Genomic DNA, 9862 nt, shown 5'->3' with positions numbered 1-9862 from the left:
CGCATTAATTAGCGACTTTCATTGGAAACAATGATCTCACTCAAAGGATGCTAATCATATGACTTGAGCTGGAGTCTAGATTGAGCTTGAGTCTAGATTGAACCTAATCCAATCCAATCCAATCTAACAATCTAAATCAATGAAACTGGGCTGATCTAAATAAATTTTGAAACCATACCTACATATCGTCGCTGTTTTCACGAAGTGACGGTAGTGAAAAAAAATTGCATTCACTTTGCATTACGATTTTCCTCACTACCGTCACTTCGTGAAACCATACCTACATATATATATATATATATATATATATATAGTACAACAAATCTCTTCTTTGTGTATTATCATGCACATGGGCATTAAAACATCAAATCAAACGTTATTGTAATTCAAATAAAAATGAGAACACCCAAACCTCATATTATGATCAAGATAACACATTCCACATGGCTAGCCAAGCAAGCTTGTCATTTAGGTTAATCTCCTTCAAATTGGCAAGTTTCTCTATAACCTGCTTCTCTAATTTGACATTATTTTTAAGCTTCAATAACTCTGAAAGAAAGCAAAACTCGTGAGGTAAACAGCTTTTGTTGAATATTACAATGTTCGGTTTCGAGTGACTGACTTGGTGCAGGGTTGGAATGGATGAAAATAGCTGGAATTTTCACACAAAAGATGTATACTTTTCACAATAAGAAAATAGATGATTTGTTGGAAGTGGAACAAGAAATCCCTTCTTTGATACTAAATAATATCATTTTCTCAGTTTGAAGCACAATTATAGATAAAATGACACATTTTTCATACTGATAATAGTGTACAGTAGTAACATTTTATTGCTGGTGTTCACGAAACATAGATTTCATGTCATTTTAGTGTTTGGCATATTTTCTTGCTCATCAAAAAGAAATGCAAACAGTAATACGAAACAGCTTTGACATTTAAAATCATCTAAGTGTCAAATTGCTTGGATATTCACTATATTGTCAATATAGAAAGTGTAAACACACTGTAAGTTCAATCACTGTTCTATTTACTTAGGCCTACCATTGTTATCAATGAGTATAATATTTCATAACATTATTATAAGTTACAAATTCTTTCTTTTGCTTATGATTGCAAACAGATTGGCATCTTCTTTCCAGTTAAGCTCTTCATCATTAAAGGAAACCTCACCCCGAAGAATATGTGTAGATGTGCTAAGAGATTGATGAGAGTTACTCCTGCCTTTTGATGTACACAAAAATGTACAAGAGATATATAAATGAGAATATTATTGGCATGATGTAATGCTTTTCAGCAGACATGGGCCTAGCCATTTTCTTGCTAATGTGACATATTTGTACCAGACAAACTTGTAGCAGGGATATCCCTGCTTGTACCACCTACGCACCAAGTCCTACATGTAGTTGGAAAGACTTTTTAGTTCAATAACAAGACCTTTACTTTTCAATGAAGGAAAATCATAGCTGAAAAAGAAGAATTCATATTTAGTGAAAATATATATAAACAGGGGAACAATTAAAACTCACTTATTTAATAAAATACTAAAAAATAATTATAGCAGTTGACAAATCTATTCAATTTATGCCAAACTTCACCCAAGAAGTTCAATAACAAGACCTTTACTTTTCAATGAAGGAAAATCATAGCTGAAAAAGAAGAATTCATATTTAGTGAAAATATATATAAACAGGGGAACAATTAAAACTCACTTATTTAATAAAATACTAAAAATTAATTATAGCAGTTGACAAATCTATTCAATTTATGCCAAACTTCACCCAAGAAGTGCAACAACTTACATCTTTATGCGTTCTAAAAATTGTAGTACAAAAGATAATAGCAGGTGAATGAAATACTGCATCACCACACACACTTGGGAATTCAGCATCCATGAACTTGAAAACATGTAATTGATAAAGGACTTTGCTATATGTAATTGTCATGTTATCAAGAAAATGGTAATGCCCAAAATCATGATGAGAAAACTGTATTTAACATATACACTGTATGCTATGAATACCTTGCTTTTTATGTCTCATACATTGGTGGCAACTTAATCTTTTAGAATAAAATGAACCTCTCAGAATAACTAAAGTTATTTTCTTGGGATGAGTTTTCCTTTAAAGAATAATCAAATATTAAACCCAAAAGTAAACAAAAAAGATTTTGCAAATAAATTAAGTAGATTAGAGGGCAATCAACACAAATTTATAAACAAACAACAAAACCTAAAAAGAAATTCCACAGCCCCCATACATGTCCACATATGACATGCAAATACTTGCTAAATTACTCCCACACAACTCAGACATCACACACAAATGGCCATATAAGGCAATTCTTTCATATCTGCTTGAAAGATAAACACATTAGTCATGTGGTACCTGAGAGTAGGACCACACCTAGTAATGCACTTTATGAGGGAACAGATAGCCACCTTGCTGCCCACTCCTCAGGGTAGGGCTCATAAAAAGGTTGATAAACTGTTCTATTTAAAGGGATCGTTTAACAATGTTAAATCTGAGATACAAGGCCCTACGTGTTATCAGTGTCTGTGATATGGTGTAATATTGAAGCCCTAACAACCTGCGCTTCAAAATGATCAAGAAGTGCCTCAAAAAAGTAAAAAAAATTGAGTGACCGGTTCTACCATACTCATTTTCCCCAATAGACTGTAGTGTTATGAAAACCGTTTGGCAAACGGTTTTTGTAATTCCAATCATAAATATCTTGATAATCAGACAGGCGATCGGCATGTAAAAGTCATGGGGTTTCTGACTGACCAAAAGGTATCATCATTGCAGCATGAGCTAAATTCAGAATCTGAGACAAAGTTACCGGATCCCTCTAATATCAAGTGACTGCATACTGCAGTTTTATGGATCTACCTAATTTGCCTGGAAAATATCAAAAACCAATTTGAATGAGTGTTGTTGTATGAATCAAATCAAATCAAATCAAAATAATGGATTGATTATCATTTTTCCATTGTGTTGGGTATGAGGTAAGGAACTTATTACATGCAGGAGAGTACATTACTGTGTAAGCATTTACTTCCACAAACCACAGGCAGTAATACCGGTAACTATTTCTTAGATAATTTCAAATGGAAAAGCAAGTTCTTAAATACAGTATATGACACCTTTTTGCACAGCTCTGTTCAAAAAGTTAAATCCATCTCTCCTCCTCGATGCGTAGGTACGTTACATTACTCTCTTTACTAATTGGCCAGAGGAAACGTTGGCTTAAAGCAGGTCAAAAGAAGTAAGTCAGCGTCCTGATAAGTCTATGAAGAGGATCCACTTAACACCGTTAGACCATGATTAGACCTAACCCAGCTAAAGGTTATTTGGTAATTGGCCAATCCTATTTTGACTCCTTGCTAAGTAGTGTTTTATCTCCATACAATCAGCAAATATAGAGTATCAACCCTATTAACAAATAGTATGATCTCTAGTCTGTATCAGATGGGTAAATCAGACGGGTAATGAACTGTTATACAAACAAGTACCGTGTTTGGGGTCCAAAGTTGAATTTTTAAAGATAGGAGCAATTATGTCAAATCACCCCAGGATTTTTATTTTTTATGAGACATACAAAATGACTGCTCTAAAATGAAAAAGGGGGCCTTTTTAAACTATCTGTATTCTGTAATGACAGGATTATTTAGCTCAGCTAAGTGAATACTATCATTGCTTTCAATAAAAATTAAACTAAAATCAAAAAGGAGCTCTTGTGAACAACAACAATTATGCTATAAAGATTAAAAAAAGAAATTTGTGTTTGATACTTTCTACCTTCTTTTTCGGACTTAGCAACAACTAGTCCCACTTGTTGTATTCTGTGTGGGTGGATCGGTTGCCATAGGCAAGTTTCCCCTTGTTTCCGTTACCAATTTAAATTGGCCCCTTCTTGGTTTCCTGTCAAAAATTGCTGTCATGTTTTCTGAATGAATGACACATTTCGGTTCCCACTTGATGACCTTTGCAGGGGACAGGTATCTAGTTAACTCTCTGCATACCATCGCAATATGAATAGGTGTCAAGTACATAGAATATGGTTTTGACAATGAAGTTTGTGTCAGCTAGTGATGTTGCAATGTAATGCAGGGCTGTCAACCCTCCCACATTTGGAGGGAGTTTCACGCCACCACGCTCATTCTCCCGCCGCCCCAAAAGCTTGTAGCTGGGTTGGGTATTCTTAAGTTGCTCCGAAATATCTATACTTTCTTATGTCTGATTTATGAATCAGATAATTGGATCTCAATAACGAAAAACTGGAGAGAAAGTTTTTCACCGGATTTCGGCAAAAATCGCTAGTTAACGGTACCCACCGTTTTGGGAGTGGGAAGGTTGACGAATTTCATTAAAAAAAAAAAAAAAATCCCCGTACCAGACGGATATTTCTGTCTAACTCTATGGATGTGTCTCTTCCCCTCCCCCTCCCCCTCCCCCTCCCCCTCCCCCTCCCCCTCCCCCTCCCCCTGAAAAGCTGGGGGAAACAGGAGAGGATCCCAAAATTGACCGGTCAGTCCTTGGCACAATTGTCTGATATGCCTCAATTTTAATTATGACGTTACAGAAGTCATGAACACACCCTATCTCCATTTCATATGTCATAAACAACAACTTTGACATCTCATAATTTAATAAAATGTTGACATTACTGTACAGTATCATGACTATCAGCAGTATCATCTGATCATGGGGTAGTCTGGTAGTACTAGTAGGATAAGAACTGTTACATTTAATCTGTAATTCTTCACAACTCTGACATTTGGATTACCTAATTGTACATTACAAATGAGTAGGCTACTTGAGCATCTCATTATTCGCACAAATATCATCATGAATATGTGGACATGCAAACGCCGTGGCGGTCTCAAATCACGTTGAATACACCTGTTATGTTACGATGCGCCTGCACAATGTAGTAGAATCATCGTCACTAGCAATTTACATAACGTAAAACTAAAAGGCATCACAAATTTCACTTTTCCGTACATGCCACACTTTCATATTTCACATATAGAGTCTAAGGGTATCACGTTAGTCAATGTAATAAAAACTGAGAGCTTTGCCTACCTTTCAAGAGACGGCTAAATGAGAGGTATTGGTAAGGTTGGTATTTATCTGGAACAGGTGGTGGAGTGGCACGCGACGACTAGATCAAGCAGAGGGCTTTTTCACCGCATCGCACATCACACAACGTATACCGCACACCGCTGCGTTCGGACGTGACCGCGATTGAGTGTAGTTTCTTTTTAGACGTTTCGAGAAAATGAATAAATTAAAAACATTTTTTTCTCCTTTTAACTTGTCAGGTACATGATTTTGTTTTGTTTAAAAGGTGATGGTATAGTCAGTAAAACAAATTACGAAATAGTGACATGTGCTTTAGGAATCAACGATTATACCACATATCATGATATCTGGCACTCCCTTTTTGTGTGTTTACCAGATATGGGGTAGATCTATATGTTAATTATTACAGAAAGTTGATTTTGTTCTTCCTTAATTCTTAAACGACAAAAATGACACTATAGGTATATACTAACATTTTCCTATAATTATAGCCTTTTTTCTTTTCTGTTCTTTTTGTCTTTCTTTTTTTTTCTATTCTTTTAATTCTGTCTTTCTCTTGAGTTTTACATCGAGGCCCATCCTCTTTATAGTTTGTTTTCTTGTTCTTTCCTCCCATTCATTTACCTACTGCTTCTTCTCAATTTTATCCTTTTTTTTAACCATCTCACCTTCTTTCTTCACTCTTCCTCGGCAGCAACTGACAGAAAGTAGTGCATTCGATGTCTCATATTAGCTAAGTTCCTGAGCCGTGTTCCACTATGTCAAAACGTAATAATTGGTGCGATAATATAATCTTGAATCATGCTTTAAAAGAAGGAAATGTTTATTTCAACCCAACTTTCCCTCATTATGTTCAAATTCGTTCACAAATACTTTTTATGTACAAGCGGCTTATGTTATAATTTTGTCTTTAATGCATTGTTTTGTTTATGTTGCTGTGGTGAACTATTTAGTTCATTGTTCTTTTAAACAGGTAACCTGGATCTACTTTGTGTTTTCCTTTATATTTGTTTCATTTGCTTAAATGAAGGAAGAGAGAAATAAATGTTACATCAAGTGGAGGACTAAGGTGTTCTTGATTAGTATTAACACGTAAACAAAAACAAATCTCAGTTTGTCACATGAAAGTGCGTCCTGCTATGACAGATTTACTCAGAAAACCTTAGCTCCTCATGCCATGAGACAAAAATGCAACATTTGTATATCTTTTTAAAGTTTTATTCAGACAGAAATGATTTGATTCTGATTTGTATAAACCTTGAATAAGCTTTTTATGGGGGAAAAATAAACGGTTAGTCAACTCGGATACGGAAAAATGAGATGTTCTAAAAAAAAAAAATGTCATTTGAGTCCAGTTTTCTGATCACACAACTCTTTATGAAAACCCAATTTCTTCTGATTTTCTTTAGATTAGGCCTACACCTCGAGTAAAATTATAATAACCCATTCTTGTATAGCGCATAACATATTAAGGCTATAAGAGATAAGCGCTTTATAAGCACCGTTTTTATCATTATTATTATTATGTCCAAATACTCTTGGGAAGAAAGGAGGGGGGGGGGGGCAAAGAGAGAATAGATTACTGAGTTCCTTTTACACGATTGAAATTTAGAATTAAAGATGTTTTAACGGCAGACTTGAAATTAATTGTAGTAGTGTTTGTCAAGGGAGTCCGTGGCCAGGTAAATGAACGTTCAAGGTATGCTTTTTTATCAACAATATTAATAAACAATATTAATAAACACATTATTTCTACATGATTGAAGATTTCTTGTTTGTCAGTTTAAACAAATTATTTACTTGAATTACTTTATATCGGCCGGTTAAAAAACAACAGCGCATAGTGTAAGAATAACATAGGTGATGTTTAATAAAACGTAAAGAAGGCCTAGAGAATCTTGCTTTGACAGGGAAAATTGTGGGAAGAAGGAGTAGGGGAAGAAGGAGGATACTTTGGATGGACAGTCTGCAGAAATTGTTGGAAGAGAGAGGAGTGAAAGAACTGGAGTGGTACTAATACAGAAGGCTAGGAGCCGAGGGTTGTGGAACAGCATGATCGCCAAAGTCAAATGATATGGCACTTAGAGAGAGAGAGAGAGAGAGAGAGAGAGAGAGAGAGAGAGAGAGAGAGAGAGAGCTGTTTAATACAAACAGCATAATAAAACGACCTCAATAAAGACTACAGAGTAATCGATAGCTACTCGCGCCGTTCCTTTTGATAGTGGGAGTGGCCCTTGTAGGGATTCATCCTTGCTTCGTGATGATTCATAGAAATATCATATAGAAAGGCAACACATATTACACTTTATTATAAGTTGTATCATCTTTCCTTCATTTAGATGAAGTTATAATAGGTGTGACTGGATCAATGTTTCTAGCTTTGATAACAAAATAATAGGTGTTGTAGAATTAGCAATATGGTAAGCAAATAAGGTGTGGACAAAAATCAGTGGCAATATTGAATATATTGTAGGTAATGGTTTTGTTTTGAAAGCAAAAGTTAAACTTTCAAACATACATATTACCAATACAAATAACCTGTCATGATTGTATAATGTATGAGTGTTTTATCAATCTAATTAATGGTCAATAAATCGTGTTGCCAAAATACTTTTACTTCAAAGCTTCTCCAAACTAACTGTCCCTCCTCCCTCCCCCAATATTTTAAAGTCTCTCTCTTTCTCTTACCTCACATTTTGTAGATCTCCTCCCCCCTCTCTCTCTCTCTCTCTCTCTTCCCTCATGTTTGTTAATCTCTATGTCTATTTTTGTACATACATTTCCTTACCTATGTTTGTCTAATAAATCATGGAATGCTCATCACAACAAAATATACACACAATTAAGTGAGGGTCTATATTATATCATAAAATATATGATTTATTAAATTGAATGAGTTAGGTACAAATAAATCATCAACGAATTAGAAGAACATTGTTAGATGTATTATAATCTTTGTTATAAAATTGCACTTAATTGTAAAGTTCATATAAGATTTAAATACGTGTGTAGACGATACAAACAGAAATACAAACTGGGTAACATATATTATTATTATTATTATTATTATCATATTACTTATACCAAGCTTTTCCCATAAGACCCAAAGCGGTTACAGTAAATTAAAATTAAAATTACATAAATACATGTAATAAGAAAAAAAAAAGTCTTACAACTACAAACTGCAAAACAAAATGTTTTTAAGGCCTTTCTGAAGGTAATAACTAGGAGGAAAATCTGGATGGAATAATAAAATTGCATATGTACACATACAGTATATCTATGTAATTATTCTACTCTATCATGTTCTTAGCAAGCATACTGTAACATTGTTATTTTGCAATTTGTACTTCATCATCCAACAAATCCATTCATTCCAATTCAATGTTATTCAATTAAATCATCCATATCAATAGAAATTTGTTTTGTTTACATGTCTACAAACTAGAAAACATAATTTCTGGTAACATTCTGCACTATTATTTTTTCCTCACAAAAGAAGTGTTGTGTACATGATAAAGGTACAAACAATCAAAAGTTACTCATCCATTCTCTTCTACTTGTGAGAGAACATCAACATTTGGAGTGGACTTTAAAAGATTATTATTATTATTATTATTATTATTTTAACATTATAGCAGAGGCTTGATTGCACATTAAAAACATTCTCTGAACTTACAACGTTCATGACCTTAATGTGTAGTCATACATACATATCTGTTTGCACTGTGTATTGCTGTTCGTCACTTTACATTTTTAGTATCATTGAGTAAATTTGTTACAACATTGAGTAATATATAATTCTCTATTTACAAAATAATCAACTGTAGAAAACAATTTTTTTTTCAGAGTACAATATCATAACTTTATACATATAAAGATTCTTTCAAGATTTATACAAATTAAAAAATCTGTGAAAATTAAATAAAAATTATTAAAGAACAAGATATTCCAATGATGAACATTCTGAATATACTACATATATAATAAGCATACTGTACATCAACACCTATTTAGGTCTATGTACAATTGCAGTTCCTTGAATAATATGACATATCAGATTTTGAAAAAGCAAAAGAAGAATACATTTATTTACTCGGAATAGCCTGAATATGAAGAAAAAAGTATATTATAACAAATGCTGAAAATCAAACTCACCAGAAGACGATGACATATACAGACATATATAGATAAATTATAAGGAATTTCTAAAACAGCATGATGGTCTTCTAATAGAGAAATAGAACATTAATGAATAGAGCGTCATTGTTATGACATTTAGATAACAAATACATGTAAAACTTTGGTATGTGTATCAGTAATACAATCATTAAAATCATTTGGGAATGGTTATGTAAATGACAACTACAGTATTATACAACTAATTTATGATTGCAAGAACAAGTCAAAAAGTCACAATGAGCTAGATAATTAACTAGATAAGTCTTGTTCATTATCCGATTGTGATTGTGAACTTCAAAACATGAAATATTTGTTTCATTAAAACGGGTCGGCAATATGAATATAAAGTCGAGAAATAAGCAACTAACCTGATTAACATGCTAAATTTAGCACAGTCACTGAGGCCGCCATTTGCTTTATTGAATGCCATCGCATAAGCGCAGACATCAATGTCAATACTATTTGAATTGCGTACATTTCATCGCCTCTTGGTTTTGTACGTGCCACATGTATGCATATGTGCATCTCATAGCTACGCATTATCACTTTTAGCCGGGAGTTGTCACTTTTTGATGTGTACTTTTTTTGCATGT

At 33.7% G+C, this 9862-nt stretch overlaps 1 long non-coding RNA gene across 1 annotated transcript; it reads right to left on the bottom strand.

Moving 5' to 3' along the window:
- Positions 1–555: 555 nt before the first annotated feature.
- Positions 556–2561, bottom strand: LOC115921629. Its single transcript, XR_004063005.1, has 2 exons — positions 1621–2561; positions 556–1437 (listed from the first exon to the last, which is right to left on the bottom strand). It is a non-coding gene; the product is annotated as an uncharacterized LOC115921629 (long non-coding RNA).
- Positions 2562–9862: the final 7301 nt, after the last annotated feature.

Source organism: Strongylocentrotus purpuratus, unplaced genomic scaffold (assembly GCF_000002235.5).
Source record: "Strongylocentrotus purpuratus isolate Spur 01 unplaced genomic scaffold, Spur_5.0 spur5_scaffold_10, whole genome shotgun sequence".
In the NCBI taxonomy this organism is placed as follows: Eukaryota; Metazoa; Echinodermata; class Echinoidea; order Camarodonta; family Strongylocentrotidae; genus Strongylocentrotus; species Strongylocentrotus purpuratus.
The sequence above is the reverse complement of the archived record's forward strand: the minus strand, read 5'-3'. Positions and strand labels throughout refer to the sequence as shown.